Source organism: Acartia tonsa, chromosome 1 (assembly GCF_053477335.1).
Source record: "Acartia tonsa isolate MP-2025a chromosome 1, ASM5347733v1, whole genome shotgun sequence".
Taxonomy (NCBI): domain Eukaryota; kingdom Metazoa; phylum Arthropoda; class Copepoda; order Calanoida; family Acartiidae; genus Acartia; species Acartia tonsa.
The window spans coordinates 2271584-2291292 of NC_137260.1; the positions used below are offsets into that span (position 1 = coordinate 2271584).

The 19709-nt window shown below is 34.6% G+C and overlaps 1 long non-coding RNA gene across 2 annotated transcripts in view; it reads left to right on the forward strand.

Moving 5' to 3' along the window:
- Positions 1–520: 520 nt before the first annotated feature.
- LOC145331871 (uncharacterized) overlaps positions 521–19709 on the forward strand; it is a 64125-nt gene continuing 44936 nt past the window's right edge. The window contains exons 1-3 of one of the 2 annotated variants that reach the window (XR_013883937.1): positions 521–619; positions 1233–1275; positions 1973–2494. This is a non-coding gene — a long non-coding RNA (uncharacterized LOC145331871). Of the gene's footprint in view, positions 620–1232; positions 1276–1972; positions 2495–19709 lie in introns of those variants that run through there. The other variant, XR_013883942.1, reaches the window with a different exon arrangement.

The window sequence follows — 19709 nt, forward strand, 5'->3', positions numbered from 1 at the left end:
CTATCTATCTATCTATCTATCTATCTATCTATCTATCTATCTATCTATCTATCTATCTATCTATCTATCTATCTATCTATCTATCTATCTATCTATCTATCTATCTATCTATCTATCTATCTATCTATCTATCTATCTATCTATCTATCTATCTATCTATCTATCTATCTATCTATCTATCTATCTATCTATCTATCTATCTATCTATCTATCTATCTATCTATATATCTATCTATCTATCTATCTATCTATCTATATATATTAGTAATCCCTAAAATTAATTTCTAAGTGATTATCCCCTGTCAAACCCTTGTGCTTACCTCTGAGAAAGATATTTCCTTTATATAGTTTGTGAAAACCTATAAGAAGCTCCCTGTAAAGGAGAGCCATAAATAGACTTTAGATTATTCAGATTCATTATTCATCTTCTTGACTTTTATTCTTAAATGCCCCATTTGTATTGCAAGATTTGAACTACAGTCATATCATTTACATTTCTAATAAATTATCAAATTTCTAGGTGACACAGCTCTAGATTATGCCCTTGAAGAATTTCCATGGGAGTCTGAAGAAGAGAAAACCAGAAAAGCTAAAGCAGCAGAAATACTTAGGGAACATGGTAAGCTTAATTAATCTATAAATATAATTTGATTATTCTTATATAGTATTATGTGTCTGTCTATCTAAATCTTAAAATTTCATAAAATAAAAAAAAACATTTTGATCTGTAATTAAATGGTCAAAACAAACAAAGAAAAGAAACAAAATACAATAATGTTATTTTATTATGTAGCAGTATATACAGTCAAAAAATGTATTACATGAATTAACAGTCTATTAAAAGCATAAACATTTATATAATATATAATTTATATATACAGTAATTAACAATGGGGGGGGGGGGAAGTTGTTGTTCTTTAAATCAATTTACAACCAAGTTCTTTTTGAATTTGCTTCCTGAGGAAAATGTATAAATAAAAAGGGAGAGTGATGCAGGGTGAACACACTTTAAGATGAAACTAAATTATTAAGATCTTAAAATTCAGTCCAAAAACAAGCATTACATAGTTACATAGTTTATATAGACATAGTAAGGGAGATCAAGCTCTATAGATCATGTTGAAAATTAGAATCATTATTCAAGAATGAACTTCTTGCTTTTAAATTCTAGTATCATATATACAATATTTGTTCTAGTTTAAATAAATTTTAAAAAACATAATATTTTTTAGGTGCCAAGAGAGAAAGGGAGATATAATTATCTACAACATAAAGGTAGGTAGAATATTTATCTATGCATATATATATCAAAATGTTTATATTAATATCTATAATAGTTTAAGGTTAATAGTGAAAAAATATTTTTTTTATTCATTAAACAAATATATTTTCTCTTATTTTAGCTATCTAAAAGATTTAGGTACCTATCTAATTTTTTGCATTCTAATCTTTCTACTTCTATATTTTTTACTATTTCATATTTTTAAAAAAAATATCTAAACAAGATAGATAATTGATTTTTTATAAATTACTGCTTGACTTTTTAAAGTAGTTTTTACTTTATATCTTGTGTCATGTTTATTTTCTATCTAAAAATTTTGCTTCTATTCTGTTTCCTTATCCTTAATTATACCATATATAAACTGTATTTCCTTATAATAAAGTAACAGGATGTTTGTCTGTAAATGGATCTTGCTAACTGCTTAACTGATCGGGATCTTTTTAATAGGGTAGCTTCTCATAGGTTCTGGGAAGGTTTAAAACTATTTTGGGGCAGGGTACCACCAACCTCCAAAGAGAAATCACAAAAAAAATCAAAAAAAAAATTTTATGTAGAGACTTAAACGCAACATAAATTTTTTTTCTGATATTAGATATTTGAAAAAAAAACTATTCAAAGTGCTACTATTGGCCTCTAGGGGCATAGCCGCTAGTATAGTTTAAACTATTTAGTATATAAATAATATTTCAGGACTGATCAAAATCTTCCAAAGTCCTTCTCTCTGTGTCTGCAAACGTTTCCAAGATTAATACACAAAAATTTGAATAACTTATCATGAATATTCTACATACTCTCCCTTAATCTAATCAATGTGAGTAATTAAGTAAGATTAGCCATTGAATATTTTCCTATTTATTCCATAATTAAATATTTCTAACACACTGAAAATTAAAATACTTCAGTATAACATTTTTTTATGATTATATAATAAGTAGCTTTTTAAATATCTAATGTATATACTTTACAGGAAGAAATAGTTTATTAACTAATTAGATTTTTTTCTTGTTTAAATTTCTTCATTTGATTTTGGTAAGGTTTGGGTATTCATGATATTTAAATACTTTTTATTATCTAATTGCTTTGTTCTATCCCGTCTCATATGTATATTTGTAAACTTTGTTCATCATGGCTTAGAATCTAATTCATCTGAGCTGTATTGAAACAGGTTCTAAACCATGATGGAAATACATATCTAGTATTGTTTTATAGAAATTGTCCAAATTTTTAAAAAATTATTATTATTTGTTGGCCATTGGAATTCAACACATTTTTTTACATAAATTCTTACTATCTTATCTATAAAACAAAATTTAAAGAATTTATTACTTTTTTTGGCTAAAGTAATTCATCTTTTATTAATCTAATCTATAAAACAATACTATAGATATTGAATATGATATGAAGTGCAGCAACTCTATAGCTAGGGTGTCAATAATGTGATCAGGTTTATCCAATTAACATACAGCCAAAAAAAGGTTGAATGTGTCTTACTTTCTTATTGAAGGATTTCAAAAAAGGAAACATTATTTACTCTACTTAAGAATAAAAGATATTGAAATTATAGAACATTATTAATCAAAAGATAGTCTATTTAATGCTGCGCTATTTATTGATATAATTTATAAATATAAGAGGGGGGGAAGTTTTGACACATTTGCGTAACCAGTGAGTATAGGCTTTATCTTTGGACTGAGAGAATAGGTTATTAAAGATAAAATCATTCTTATATGATAAATCCCCGATTTTGAGATTTTTTTGATAAGCCTCCAGGTTTAGGAGCTGCAGGCCTCCAGATTCAGGGGCTGCAGGCCTCCAGGTGGTCTCTGGACAGGCAAAAATAAAAAAAATTTAAGAGTTAGAGGTCAACTTATAAAACTTAAAATATGCATATTTTTGAATGTTATTTACATACTTGAAGAAAAAAGATGCATATTTCGTTTTATAAGTTGACCTTTAACTCTTAAAGTTGGGGGAAATCTATCAAATAAGAATGATTTTATCCGTAATAACCTATCCTCTCTGTCCAAAGATAAAGCCTATACACACTGTTTCCACAAATGTGTCAAAACTTCCCCCCCTCTTGTATTTAGCATGTAAATATATTTTTGATAAATATTCAAATCTACTTTTAATTCTTAAAAAAATGAAATATTTTTTTTTCAAATTTCATGATAATTATAGATTTAGAAATAGATTTGAATATTTATTATAAATATTTTGATTTGATTTCTGTACAAAGCAAGCCTGTAGCCAAATTTTGATAAAATTTCTTTAAAATTTCAAGTGTTATCTTAAAATTAGTTTTTTTTAGTTATAACAAATTTTGCCTCTAAGATTTTTGTCAATTTAGCCCCTAAATTATAAAATTTGGTTTTGAGTTAGAAATAAACCTGGATATTTGCTCAGGCGTGCTTTACTGACCCGGAATTGATAAATACAAAGATTGAAGAATAATGATTTGGTCACAATTAGTAATTTAGGAATTATTAATTGTTCTTTGTATAAATATTTTTTTTAAATAAAGTTTTTTGCATTCTAGAGTTGTTTTTCTATAATTAACAAGGATGACAACATCCATAAAAGCAATGCTCTTAAACATGCAAAGTTTCAAATCAATAGGATAATTCTAACATGCCTAAATTAACTAAAAAAGCTATGCATTACAGACGGACGGGCGGACTGATCCTAATTATAAAAATTTAAAAAATAAATTAAAAAAAACAATACTAGGTATACTCATATAAAAGTAACAGGATGTCTCTGAGTCATTGTATATGTGTGTCTGTCTGTCTGTGTGTTCCAAAAGAGCTTGCTAACTGCCGAACTGTAATTGTCAAGGGAAGGTTTATAGCTATTTTAAGGGAGGGTACAACCATCCACCCAAAATTAATCACCCCTAATAATTTTTTCTTCTTTTTCTTTTTAAAACTAAAATTGAAAATGGGTAAGGTTTGCATTATCCCCCCTTCCCCCTCAAGTGCGATATATGTTGCGATTTTCAGGAAAGCTTTATGAATGTCCTGTGGTTGGTTTTGAATATTTATGAACTAAAAGAGCTTGCTAACTGCTGTACTATTATTGTCAAGGGAAGGTTTATAACTATTTTAAGCGAGGGTACCACCACCCACCAAAGATAAATTACCGTTTTTTTTTCTTTCTAAATCTAAAATTGAAAATTCTCCCCCATCTACCCACCTCAAGTGCCTTTATAGTCTATATGCCTCTAGGGGCGTTGCCACTATTTGTTTATATCTTAAGCTTAAAAATTTAAAAACATTTTTCTGAATTGGTTAAACTTTTCAGGAAAGCTTTAAGAATATCTTGTGATTGGTTTAAGGATATTTTTTTCACCATCCACTAAAGACTAGGAGGAGTGAAGCAACTTTATGTAAAAGTAACAGGATGTCTGTGCATGTGTCTGTCTGTCAGAACTTTGGGTACTATAAGTAAATCTAGATTGATATTTCTATAAACTAGAAGTGTCCAAACTTTTCACCAAATAATTCCACCAATAACAAAAGGGGTAATTTTGTTATCATTATTATTATCGTCTATTGTCTTATCTCTTAAGAGCTTTATAAATATACAAGACAAAAGGGTAGAGGGGGGGGGCGGGTATCAACCTCCCCTCATTCAAAACAAGGCCATAAAAAAGACAGACAGACAAACGTCCAATAACTCTTATGTATTCATTTTAATTTGATGAAGGTTGCGTGATTTTTGTTAAATTTTATATCAAATACAATTCTTAAAACTTATGAGTGGTTCTTTTTTATACTTAGAATTTTCAACTAGAAGAAAGATGTACCGCTTCCTTACACCCTTTCACAAGTAGAGGGAAGGACAGACAGACATACAGATAGATATGCAGAAATACAGGCATACAGACAGACATACAAGACATACATATGTACATACAGGCATGCAGAAAAACAAGACAAAAAACAGACATTTTTTGGGACACCCAGGTAACTTATAAAACAAGGATGACAACATCCATAAAAGCGAAGCTCTAAAACGGTAGGACAAAACAAACATTAACACTTGTAGAGTGTCAGAACTGAATAATCAAAATATAAATGCATAAAAGTAGTTGAAAAATTGTAAGTAAATTTGTTGAAAAAACTGCTTAAATACAGGATAATGTTCTCAAAGCTATTTAGACAATGAATAAGATAATGTTATGATAAATTTTGGGGACTAGTGTAACAAACAGCTCATTGGCCTTTCTCTCTCTAAAAAACTACCCATTTTCAGCGGGTTTCTTTGTTCGAATAGACTCTTTGCGGGAATTCACCAATTATTATAATATTTTACCTGTAAAAAGTAAAGTAAAGAAAAACATGAACAAAACATTTTATAACAGAACAACCTTCTATGTTTAATTTTCTGAGATACCAAAAATATTTAAAAGATTTTTCACATAAATTTTGGAAGATTTTTTTTTCTCCTAAATTATTCAAAATCTAAATATATATAATAGATTATTAGATAGACAGATAAACAAATTAAGTTTGATATAAAATACTCACATAGCAGCCTTTTTAAAAGCGAAGCTTTTCTATAATTAGGGTCAGTCTGTACGTCCGTACATGGCATATAGCTTTTTAAGCAGGCTAGAATTGGCTTATCGATTTCAAACTTTGTATGATGATTTCTATAACAGTTAGGTATGACTTAGAAAGGCGCAACAACCCTATAATCAAAACCAGAATGTCCATACGTCCATTTTAAACATGACGATTTTAAAGTTTTTTAACAAGTTTTTATATGATATCATTATCTGATTAATCGGATTTTTGGAATACTTATTTGAAAACGAAGCTTTTTTATAATTAGGGTGCCGGTCCGTCCGGAACGGATAACTTTTTTTCGTTAATTTAAGCATATTAGAATTGTCTTATCAATTTCAAACTTTGCATGGTGATTCCTGTAGTATTTAGGTACGATATAGAAATCGTAGCAACTCTATAATCATTACCAGAATGTCCGTACGTCCATTTTAAACATGTTAATTATTTTCTTTTCAACAACAAATTTTTATGTGATCTTATTATCCGATTGTTCTGATTTTTGGTATACTGATTCTTGGGACAACAAAGTACAATATTATAAGCAAAGCAACTCTATAATCAAGTCCTAAAAATGTAAGCATTTCCTTAAACATTATCCTGTATTGATTCAGTTTTTTAACATATTTACTTACAATTTTGTTTCGACTTTTATACATTATGTTCCGATTATTCGGTTCTGACACTCTACAAGTGTTAATGTTTGTTTGTCCTGCTGTTTCAGAGCTTCACCTTTCTGGATCTTGTCATCCTTGTTTATATTAATATCAACAGAAAGCTATCTTTGATAGGATGCGAAACATAACTAATCCAATATGGCTTCATTGAACATCTATTTATTATTACTTGCACGTTAATGTTTGGCCGTAGCTGGCTAAAAAACATTACCCCCCAGGTTTGGTGATGTTTTTAGAATTAATTTTGTTATTGGTATAGTGTATATATTACGATGCGATAATTAACTATTACCTAGTAAACTCTGTATCAGCACTTCCCTGTTTTTTAAACATAATAAGCCATTTTGTCACATTTAAGTCTGACATACTCACATTAGGAAAATCTGCATTTTACAACAAAGTGTCTGACTTAAATCAGTAATAACAGACTCACAAGATATTTTAGTAAGTAAATTGCTGATTTTAACAATGATTATTGCACTATAAAACCCTAAATATAAGGGTGTCTGATAAGAATCAGCAAAATAGGATGTTTTATTTGTCAGAGAGATTAAGATTTTAAACAGTATTATTTTCCCTCAAAGTTATTTCAGGCAATTTTTGTGGTTGATTGACTACTTGTATCTTCCATTTTTACTATAAAATACTTTCTTAAATAGGCAATTTTTTTATTATCTATTAGTTATTACTAATATATCTTCAATTTTTGCAATAAACTTAAAAACTCCATTTATAATTAAAATCCCATGTTTTTGCTGCAAAACCCTTACTTAAACAAGCAATTTTTAAGTGTTGATTGCTTAATTAAATCCTCCCATTTGGCTCCAAAATGCTTAATTTAACAAGCAATTTTTGTGCTAAACTTCCTACTTATATCTTTCAATTGTGCTTTGAAATCCTTGCAAAATCTTACTTAAACAAGCCATTTTTGGGGTTGATTGCTAGGCTGCAAAAATCTACTAAAAAAGTATTGTTGGGGTTGATTGCTTACCTTAATCCTCTCTTATGGATGCAAAATCCTTACTTAAAAAGTAATTTTTGAGGTTAATGCTTACTTAAATCCTTCCTTCTGGCTGAAAAACCCTTACTTTACACTTAAACAAGCAACTAATAACAAATGAATCTTGTTTATGTCTGTGTTTTTTATTTGGAAGACATTTGTAAGAAATTGATCACAAAAATTGCTTATTTCAGTAAGTATAAGGTATAGTGGAAATAGATAATATAAGTAAGAAAAATTGCCTAAATCTAACCCAGGTCTTAAATATAAAATAAAGATAATAATAATGCAAAGAACAATATTTAACATAGATAACATTTATTTATTTCACATATGAGACAAAATAATAATAATAATAATGATAGGATAATCATAAAAAAAGGATGGAAACACATATATAATATATTTCAAGTTATGGATCTATAAAAAATAACGGGCAACATCCATAAAAGCAAACAACTTCATATTTTATTTGAGAGTTAATATCTTATATACATATATAATGGACATACCTACATATAGACTATTTAGATGCTATGCTTATAACATTATATATGGCCGTAATTGTCCAAGGAATGGCGCTGCTAAGAATTAAAGTAAATATTCTACAAATAAATGTGTACTTGCATTGATTATAGAGTAGCAATATATTGTACCTTGTTGTTACAAAAATCATCCTGCAAGGTTTGAAATGGATAGGAAGATTTTAACATTTTTATATATAAATAAACAAGAACAGTTATATCCATAAGAAGTGGAAATTAATTAACATTCTGAAATGTACAAAACTTAAAAGCTAAAAATTCAACATTGAAAAGAAAACAATTTTAAAATGAAACTACTACACACTAATACTGTATAATACTTGATAGTTATTTCCAAGTTATAAACTTGGTCTAATAATTTTTTTAGTTGGAAATAAAATTTAAAATTAAGAGACTACATCATAAGACTAGACAAGGTTTAATATTTTGGCTTTACATAAAAAAAAAACGTTGGTACCCAAAGTTTTATAATTCCCTTATCTAGTATGTGTGTTGGCTGTAAAACTTTGGGTACTTGGTTATATTGAACTAGTATTGTCCTCCAAAGTTTGATGGCAACATGAATACCCCCCCCCCCTTAACTTGGCAACAACTGTAATCATGGAAAGACTTATTTTGCCAATGCAAATTTTACAGTATATATAATAATAATAATAATAATAACTGCACATTGCTAATACATAAATATTACAATAAAATACATAAATAAAAAATGAATATCTAATATTATGATGATAACAACTTGTTGTTAAACTTATGTTGTGCAAGAAACATGTACAGTTGGTGCACAACTGATGCACAGTGGCGTCCACACAATTTTATATTTATTTAGTTCTAATTATTAGGAAGATTTCCCTCTCTTGTTCCATAGATTTTACCAAGCATTAGTCATGTGACAAAATAAAGTCCTACTATTGGCTGATTTTTAGTCACGTGACATAATGAAGCCCTACTATTGGTTGATATTAATTATTAGGAAGATTTCCCTCTCTTGTTCCATAGATTTTACCAGCCTTCCTCAGACCAGCCAATAATTCCTAAAACAATATTTGTGTAGTATGCATTTATATAAGTAAGTATAGCCGTAACAATTTCTCTTGAAAAGTGAAGCTTCACTGTAAAGGAGAACATCATTGGTTGGCAAGATCTTAAGCTTCACACACATACAGACATCCTGTTATTTTATAGATAATGTTACATCTCTACTTGTACTGTACTTTGTATATACTATATATAGATTACCTTGGAGTCCCGCAGGGTTTTACTCAGCTGTACTGACCACTCCCTCAGGGCTATTTCATCAGAATTAGTGAGAACAATGCGCATGTCTTTTGTACAAATTATAATACTTTGTTCATTCTTTACCTAAATATATATATATATTAGGGTGGGTCGATTTTGGACATTTTTTTTCTGAGACCAAAGCGGGAATCTGCAAATGATTTATATGAGTATAATACACCTCTGGATGATTTAAAATTTATCTTTAGTCCTAAAACCGCTGACCACCAATCATGCAAATGTATAGCTATTTGTACACACACACACACACCCACACAAACACAAACACACACAAACAGGTGGACAAAACTGGAAAAGCTGGGAAAAAAATCCCCTAAATAGATCTTTACAGTGTACATACATTCAATGGCTGTGAATTTTTAATGTATTTTAGTTTTATATTTTATTCTAAAAAAAAGAATTATGTGTTTAACCAATTTTAGTAAATTTATCCTTTTTTTGTATCATTATTATTTTTATAAATAAAGTTACCTATTAAACTTGTTTATTTTTATGTAAATTTTATTTCAAATTTTTAGGAGCATAAAACTTGCTATTATTCAATTTAATGGGATATTCATAATTATAATTTTTTATGCTTTGTTAAAGTCTAAGAAAAATATTAGCTCTTTACCAGGATGACCCCACCAGGTTCCTAGTTACTAGAATTTAAGAAAGAAAACTAATTTACCAAAAAAATTATTTATTTCCATCACAAGTACCTTTTGACAACTGATACCTAATTGTTTCTCTCTGAGGTGGGTTTTCAAAAGAAAAATAATGTATGTTTCAAGACAAGAAATGCCATATAAAACATTTTTGTGTTTTTTTCACTTAAAAAACAAAGACACAGTATTCAATACACATTATATATTTTATGTGGTATTCAAATTGGTTCTGGTAATTAATTGATTTAAACACAAACGACAGAAAGAATAATCATAAACAAACATGTATCTTCATCTTTAGAAAACTTACCTCAGCTGTTTTTACATGACCGGAAGTGTACACCGCAATAGGGGTGTCAAATTTTATTCTGTTTCAACAGAGTTGCCATGTTCTGTTTTTTTTGCAGAATCAATGTTGAACAAAAGATATCATTATGAAAAGGGACAAAATTGCCTTCCATTTAAGGCTTTTTTCCCCTGTCGTTTATTGGTCAGTTCATTTATCCAGTAGGAAAGGGGATTGTTAATATTTATGTTATAATACGATAATTTGGTGTAAGATCCAATTAACAATTGGACTGTAAATTACACCGGTACCCAAAATTTTACAAACAATCTCATAGGTTGGCTTTAAAAAATCGGGAACTTTAATTGACTTTTGAATGCTTGGTTGTAAGAATTCTTTTAGAATGCTGATCCTATAATTTAAAGTAGTAAGGTGTCTTTTGTCTGTAGCTCATGATCTTGCCAACCTTTGAACTTATATGGTTCGCCTTTACAAGGTTTATAGCTATTTTGGGGAAAGACACTCCCTCCTAATTTTATTTTCCTTTTTTTGAGAATAAAATAGAAGCTTAAGATCTCATTGACTGAACCGATTGGGCTTTACTCTTTAGAGAATATACATACTGGTCCTGTGATGGCTTTAAGCTTTTTTCTTTTTATTTCCCCCCTAGAAAATAAAGCCCCTAGAGGCATTGGGTGAAACTGCCAATCTTTGATATAAAGTAGAATGATGTTTGTCTGTCTGAAGCTTAGGATCTAATCTAAATAAACTTTGATCCCATTGATCTGCAGAAAGCTGTTTATAATATGAGCAATAAATAACTATTTTCTAAATTAAATTATTATACCTTATTAAAGATGAATAGTATCCAAAAGAAACCAATAGTATCCATTAAGAACAAATAGTATCCAGAGGTATCCATTAATAACCAATAGTATTCATTGAGAACCAAAAGTATCCATAAAGAACCAAAAGTATCCATTAAGAACCAACAGTATCCATTAAGAACCAAAAGTATCCATTAAGAACCAATAGTATCCATTAAGAACCAATAGTATCCATTAAGAACCAATAGTATCCATTAAGAACCAATAGTATCCATTAAGAACCAATAGTATCCATTAAGAACCAATAGTATCCATTAAGAACCAAGAGTATCCATTAAGAACCAATAGTATCCATCAAGAACCAAAAGTATCCATTAAGAACTAAGAGTATCCATTAAGAACCAAAAGTATCCATTAAGAACCAATAGTATCCATTAAGAACCAAAAGTATCCATTAAGAACCAAGAGTATCCATTAAGAACCAAGAGTATCCATTAAGAACCAATAGTATCCATCAAGAACCAAAAGTATCAATTAAGAACCAAAAGTATCCATTAAGAAACAATAGTATCCATTAAGAACCAATAGTATCCAATGAAGATCAAACACACATTTTATAGTAGAAGTATATTCTATTTTGAACTTTTAAAAGATACTAGAATTAATTGGTAAATTTTTCATAAATTTTTTCCAAGATTTTTTTTGAAAAATATTTATTTTTTAAAAGTAAAGCTTATCTATAATTAGAGTAGGTCTGTACGTCCGTCCATAACTTTTTGTTAATTTAGACATGTTAGAGTTGTCCTATAGATTTCAAACTTTACACAGTGATTTGTGTAGTAGTTAGGTACAATAGAGAAAGTGTAACAACTCTATGATCATTACCAGAATGGTCGTACATTCATTTAAAACAAGTTGATTTTTTACTTTTTCAGTAGCAAAATTTTGTATTCAGTATTCATCTGATTTTTGGAATACTGAATTGCTGATTCCTTTTACAATAAGGTACAAATGCTAAAAGCAAAGCAAAACCCAAATTTTTATTTTAGATTTAAAAGAAAAAGTAAAAAAAAAATTTTGTAGGGGGGAGGTTTTTTTCTAGGGGAGATTTCTCTTGGGAGGGTGGTGGGGCCCTCCCCCAAAATAGTTATAAACCTTCCCAGGACCTTTGAGAAGCTACCCTGTAAAGGAGAACCTAATCGCAGTTAGCAAGATTATTTCCTGTTAATTTATTATAAGGACTAGGGGTTGTGCCCCTAGCATCTAGAGGCTCTGTATTCGAAGGGAGAAGTGATGGAAAGAAACTCAAGACTTAAATCTAAATGATAAAATAGTCTAAAACCATCCATGAAGCTTCCATAAAATGGAGAACTCAATCGGTTCAGTAGGTTTTGAAATATTATTTTCATTAAATTAATTTATTTGCAAGGATCTAAAGGGATATGACAATAGCTGATAAATTGATATACCTCCCCAATGATGTTACACAAAATTACCCATTCTGTAGATTAAAATTAGTGGTTGAAACATTTGAACACTCAACATTTTAGTTAAGTATCCCTATGAAGTTTCTAAGTTATTGTTAAGTATTCCTAAATGTAGTAATGTTAAGTAAGACTTAGGGAAGCTTTAAGGTACCTTATGAAGTTTACTAGGGGTTCCTATTTTGTTCTTAGTTACATTAAGTTATGTCAAGAAAAAGCAGGTTTGAGACTTGAGTACCTTTTTGGTTATGTCTTAAAACAGCCAATTGTCTTTTTAACCCTTACAGATCGGGCCCCAATTCCCACCTTAATAGATTGGGGGGGGGGGCTCAAAGAGCCCCCCCCTCTATCTCGGCTCCTGGTACAGATAAAATTTTTTTCTGGTGGTTCATGTGTATTTTTAGAGAAAATTACTTTTTCTAGTCATAGCAGTCAGACTGCTCCTTAGCCGCTTTTTAGCGGCCAGCCGCTAAATTTTAAAACAGCTGTAGAGCGGCCAATTTTGCAGCTAGGATAACTAAATTTTAGGACGAACTTTTATTTTTCATAACAAAAAAATTACTTTTTCTGATCATCGCTGAAAAACGGCAAATAACAGAAACCGCCATTTACGGCGGTTGGCAGCGCAAATTAATGTTTTTATCTGTTTATTATTGCTCAAGGATTTACCAAAAAAAATTATAGGTCTCTAGCTGTGATAGAAGCCACAATATTCATGATTTATATCTGTAGTAAAAGCCGGACAAAAATCGGTCATAAAGTCGGTCAGGGAGCGGTCAAACGGTCATAACACCACTTTTCTCAGAAGGTCATTGATATCTAAGTATTCACCAAAAAAATTGTAGATTTCTACCTTATACACAAAAGTCATAATGTAGAAATTAAGATTTATTTAGAATTTTTTCTAATTTTTTTTGCTACCCAACCAACTTTGACCGGACACCACGACCGACACAGACCAGATATCCTAATAAAATCAACTCTTGCCGACGTATAATTACTAAACTTAAAAAGTCATGAAGTTACAGCTCTCCATCTTATTGAGATTGAAAAAACCTAGAGGGGGGGGGCTCATTGAGCCCCCCCCCCCCCCCGATCTGTAAGGGTTAACTAAAATTTAAAAAAAATATTCCTATCTTTTTTACATTTTTGAGCACGGTCCCTTGTAAATTCGGCCACATACATCCTATCTGTGTTATACATAATAGCAAGTAACCATCTAAGGCCTCTTTAAAGATATTTTTTGATTTTTCTAATTATAAAGAATGGTTACTTAAAAATATTTTTATATGGTGATTTTTTTAATAGAAAATATGGTAAATTAAACCCCCACAATATATATAAAAAACACAAATCATATTCAAATATTGGAAATGGGCAGGTGTCCTAAACATTTGCAAATTATTTTTTTTGTTAAAGTGAATGAACAACAAAATAGATGTAATCATTTCATTCTACATTTAAAGAGTCATAATTCAAAATTTATTACAATGAGTACACTTTTAGTTATTTATAATATTTCTTTTTTTCTATTTATGTATACAAAAAAACTTTACTCTAATTAAGACTTATCTTTCATATTTTTTTATTTTATTTCTTAATTATTTAATTAGGGTTACATAAAATTACTTAGCTATTGTAGTGGGGCTTACTTGAGACACTTGGAAAATAAAGCAGAATGACATTACGATATTCTAAACGGATGGACAGATTTTTATGAAATTAGTAACATTTAAGCGTTTAATTTTCTCTATTGATTTTTCTTTTATTTGAATTTTTAAGTCCACAAATGACGGATCTCGTAATTAATTATAAAACTTAGTACTTTTAATACTTTGTAACATCGTATGATTTTATCCTGTTTTTTCTGGTAAATTTCCAAGAATTCAAAATACATATTTCTGTTGAACATAAATATGTATCTTTGACCTTTTTAAGCCTGCGCGTGTAGATTTTAAGAGAGATATAACATTGTACTCTTTTAGTGGAAAGCAGCCCATATATCCAGGGACGGCATCCTTAATGCATCACGGAGATTTCCACAGCACAACTGAACGTGACTATTCTGGAAACTCACCATACACTCTGGCCTGCTTGTAATGTGCAGACCTACGTGTATCCTTGGCCATCCCTGCATGATCAGTAAACGCCCACCATACTCTGTAATTTTCCTATATGTATTATATATTCATTAATTTGTGTAAACTATGATTGTTCTATCAAAATATATCAGTTCCGCAGAATCAGTCTTTATTGGAGGATCTAATTCCTAATTTTTGCGCAGCTATTACTAGCTGCTATTAACTATCTAGAAACATTATAAGACCCCTGTGGGCATACGTGATTAGTTTGCGTTATTTGCGTATCGGAGACGTTAAACAAAGGGATCAAATCGCATCGCTTTCATATTCCCTCAGCCGCAACGTTACCAAGTCAACGAGTAGCTCCGTCACCACCGCTCGAGGCGGACTACAATTGCTTTTTTAAAAACCTATCAAGAACGTCAGATCCGTTTCAGCGAAACTGGTGTCAGCTGTGCGAATCAAACTAAGTGCTCAACAGGAAGTTTATGTGAAATTACCCCGAGGAACTACGGTAATTTCGGACGATTGTGTGCAACCAGACAGTTTGTATGAGAACTGAGGTCAGAAAGGACAAGAGATACTGCGTTTGGAGACCAGTGTGGGACCATTCTGACGCGTGGAGCACCAATTTGGTAAAGTTTTGTTCAAATTTTGAAGAACTTTTGTTAAGTCTCAACAATGGCGCAAGCTGCGGATCTAGAGCAGATAAACCTGAATCGTGCTATTCAGCAAGCTCAAGCAGAAGGAGCGCAGAATGAGCAGGCTCAGCTCATTCAGCTGGGCAACATGTGGTTGGAAAACCAACGCCGCAAGCTCGGTAAGCATAATTTTCCTCGTTTTTCTAACCGTGCAGGAGAAGACTGGGACGGTCATAAGACGAAAATGGAAAATGCGTTTAAGATTGCTCGCCATCACCCATCGGATCAAGAGGGCAGGAAGGGACAGTACATCCAGAGTTTGGACGGTGAAGCTTTCCAGATGGCTCGAGAAGTTGCAGACAGCCAAGATGTGCTCACCTACGAGCAAGTTTTGGAGCGGCTGGACGCAATTTTCCTGGCAATTTTCGGATATCAACAAGGACGCTTATATGCGGTTGACGCAAGGTAAGAACGAGATACCGCAGACTTACCTCGCCAAGAAGGAGCAAATGTGGCTGAAAGCTTACCCCCCAGACAACTGTGACGCTCAGCAGTTCAGTAAAGAAGTAACCCTTGGTCTACGTCATCGTGAGGTACGGAAAAGAGTTTTTTGCCAGTTACCATCGATCGCCAGTATGGCCATTTTGCGCGCCACCATAATGAACGAGATTGCCACCCAGAGGCAACTGATCCAACATGGAGATGCAGAGGATACCTCCATGGACGGCCTCGCCACGTCTAACCGTGTTGTCTATCGCAACGATGGCACGGAGGACATGGAGGTCAATGCCGTCGGAGAGGGGAACAGTAGCGTCAAGTGTTACAATTGTAACCAGACTGGCCATTATTCGCGTAATTGCCCTAAGAAGAAGCAGCAAGCGAGTAAGGGTACGGGCGGTGCCACCAAAGACAAACCGAAAGGTAATTGTCGGCGGTGCGGCACGCCTGGCCATTGGCAGAAGACGTGTACCATTCCTGAGGACAGGCTGGCGAATGTGCGCAAGAGGAACCAGGAGAAGAACGCCAACAACAATGGTAGAGGACGCTATGCAGGTCAGCAGCAGGACCGTGTCCGTGCCGCTGTACGAGAGATGCGTGCCAACGACCCTGGAGACAACGACAGTGGTGTAGATGACGGGGACCAAGCGCAATATTATGGCGATGTCAACTGTCTTGAAGCAGTTGGCCACCGAACCCAGAATTCAAAAAATGGCAGAGAGGGCTCCTGTCCGTAGGGGGGAGTTCCTCAGCAGCTGTATACCCTACCACCCTCAACGAGGTGCAAGGACGACGAGGCGCCCGGGCTATGGTTAAGATCAGCCTGCGTGCAAAGGGACCGACTGTTTGGACCTACGGGCTTATTGATACAGGAAATAAGTTGCACGAAGGAGTCGCCGTAAATGAGGAGTTAGCCCGGAAGTTACAGCTGCCGATTGTTCCTTGCGATTTAACAGTAGGAACAGCGGCGAATGGCGGAGATATGAACGTCATCGGCCGTGTTTACAACATTAGTGTCATCCTTGGAGATGATTGTCCTAGCTACATCAAGGAAGCCTTGGTTATACCCGAGCTTCGCACCCCCATCAACTTGGGTTGCAAGTGGGTCGAACAGATACGCGGGATCCTGGATTATTCATCACCGGAGCAGGCGACCTTGGTCGTGAAGAAGATGAAGGTCCCACTCGTACAGTCCATCGACTCCGAGGCTGCAAGCGCCTCAGAAGATGAAGAGCGGTCTGGAAAACCGCCGGGGGAGGACTCGCCCCCCAATCCTCAGATAAGTGTTTCTTTACGAGCCTTCGAGGAATTGAACACGGAAATAAGTAGCTACAGTAGTTCTTTAAATGTTTGTAAACCCACTGTTAAAGAATTATGTAAAGTTGAAGATAATTTTGTTAATGGTAATGTGCACCATTCAAGAGATTTTTTAGAACTTAAACCGGATCCAGTAGAGTCATATGTTGCTAAGCACAAAGCAAAAGCAGATTTTGAGCGCAAAAACGTTTGGACTTGTAATGTCAAGGGACCGCTTCGTAATGCACAAGGGCTGGCCGTTCGTTTGAAAACCGTCGCGTTAGGGAAAAAGCCGCGCCCTGTTTGTTTGTCTGTCCAAGCGACTAGGATTCTCGCTGGGGAAACAGTGTCTGTCTTGAATTTTCTTCCCAGTCGAGAAATTCGCCCGCAAATGACTGTCATGGTAGAAGAAGCCGTTTTAGGTGACAGTCAAGACGTGCGTGTGCTTGAAGGAGTGTACCGAGCACAGCAGAATGGAATTATACGTATACCTGTGGTAAATCTTCAAGAGCAGCCTTGTGTCGCAGCGGCTGGGTGCGTGTTTACCGCCGAGATTTGTGAGGACAGCAGTATGGTAATAAATACCGAGAGCTTGGAGTTGAGAGAACCCAGTGAGGTAGTACAGTCCATGTCCGAGAGCAACAACGGCGACCATGGCAAGCCTATGACAAAGGAGCAGATGGAGAACCCCACGTTCAAGGAAGTATGGGCGGACCTAGAGATGGAAGACAACGAGCTACTGAATGAGCACCCAGATGTTAAGAAGCAAGTCAAGGAGCTCATCTGGGAATACCGAGACATATTCAGTCGAGAGGCCCCTGGGCACACAGACCTGGTGACTATGAAGCTGAGACTCAAGCCAGGGACGGAGCCCATTAGACAGAGATACAGGGAGTTGAACCCTAAGATGTTGAAGGATCTGGAGGCACAGATGGCAGACTGGCTCAACCAGGGCGTCATTGAACCAAGTACGTCACCATGGGCGAGCCCCCTCGTTCCTGTCCGTAAGAAGGATGGAAAGATCAGATGGGCAGTGGACTTTCGCCGATTAAACAGTTGTCTTGAACAAGACTCCTATCCGCTGCCGAGAATTCAGACCTTATTGGACCGCGCAGGAGGGCACCGTGTGTATTCTATGTTAGATGCCATGGCTGCATACTTCAATATCAGCATGGATCCAGCGTCCAGGGAGCTGACGGCATTTGCCACGCCGACGGGTTTGTGGCAATTTCGCCGCATGCCCTTCGGCATCAGCACAGCACCAGCAGTCTACAGCAGATTCATCAGCACCGCCATGAACCCGCTTGGAAGCGAGATTACGCAATGCTATCTCGATGACGTTATTTCATATAACCAGAGAGTTGCTGAACACATACCACAGATGCGACAGGTATTTGAGGCCCACCGCAAGGCTGGAATCAAACTAAAGGCTAAGAAAAGCAAGTTGTTCCAGAAGAAGATCCAGTACTTGGGCCACATGCTGAGTAAGGAAGGCATCGGGATGGTACCTGACTACGTGGCCCGCATCAGGAATTGGCCGCCGCCGAGGACAGTGGCCGAACTTAATAGCGTGTTAGGCTTCTACGGGTACTACAGGTCCTTTATCCCTGAGTACGCCGACTTGACGTGTGAGATGAATGCACAGAAGAAGGCCACGAAGTTAGAGTGGACCCCGGAGATGGACCAGCAGTTCCAGCAATTGAAGGACAAGTTCGAGAGTGCACCCATCAGAGCTGTGCCAGACTTTGAGGCTGATACTCCGTTTCAACTAACCACGGACTATTCAGGACGAGCTAATAGTGCAGTATTGAGTCAAGTCCAAGATGGCGCCGAGAGGTTGATCGCCGCCATGGGACGTAAGATGACCGGAGCGGAGCAGAGATATCCCTCGTGGAAGGGAGAGGCTTCCGCCGTGATTTATGGCATCAGAAAGTTTCGGACGATTTTGAGCTTCAAGCCGTTTCAAGTTAACACGGATAACAGCGCCCTCAAGCAGTTGAAGTCACTGAAGAAGATCACCGTGATGATGGCCCGTTGGACAGAGGAGTTGGCTGGGTATGAATTCCATGTGGTTCACAGGCCTGGGAAGCTCAACACCAATGCCGATGCATTGAGCAGGCGTACCGACGCTGATATGCCAGAGCCGACAGCCGAGGAAGAGGCTGAACAAGAGGAGTACATCGGAGCCATTGATGAAGAGAATGAGGAGGACCCTCCACATGGCCCCGAGAATGTTGATAGAGAACGGTATAGAGATAGAGTCTACCGACATCAACTAGACGACCCAATTTTGGAAAAGGTTCGTAAATGGGTCGGACACGACCGGCGTGCACCGGACAAGGCAACCCTACGTGGAGAGAACAGAGACGTGCACCGGCTGGCCGAGATTTTTGATACTTTGAGAATCGCAGAAGATGGATTTCTAGAGCAGGAGATACAAACCTTTACCGGGAAGCGACGAAGGATAATGGTTCCTTTCTCACTGAGAGAAGAGGTGTTTATTCACTCCCACAGAACGACCACTGGATCGCATTTTGGAATGCATTCTACGATTTCAAAGTTCCTGAGGAAT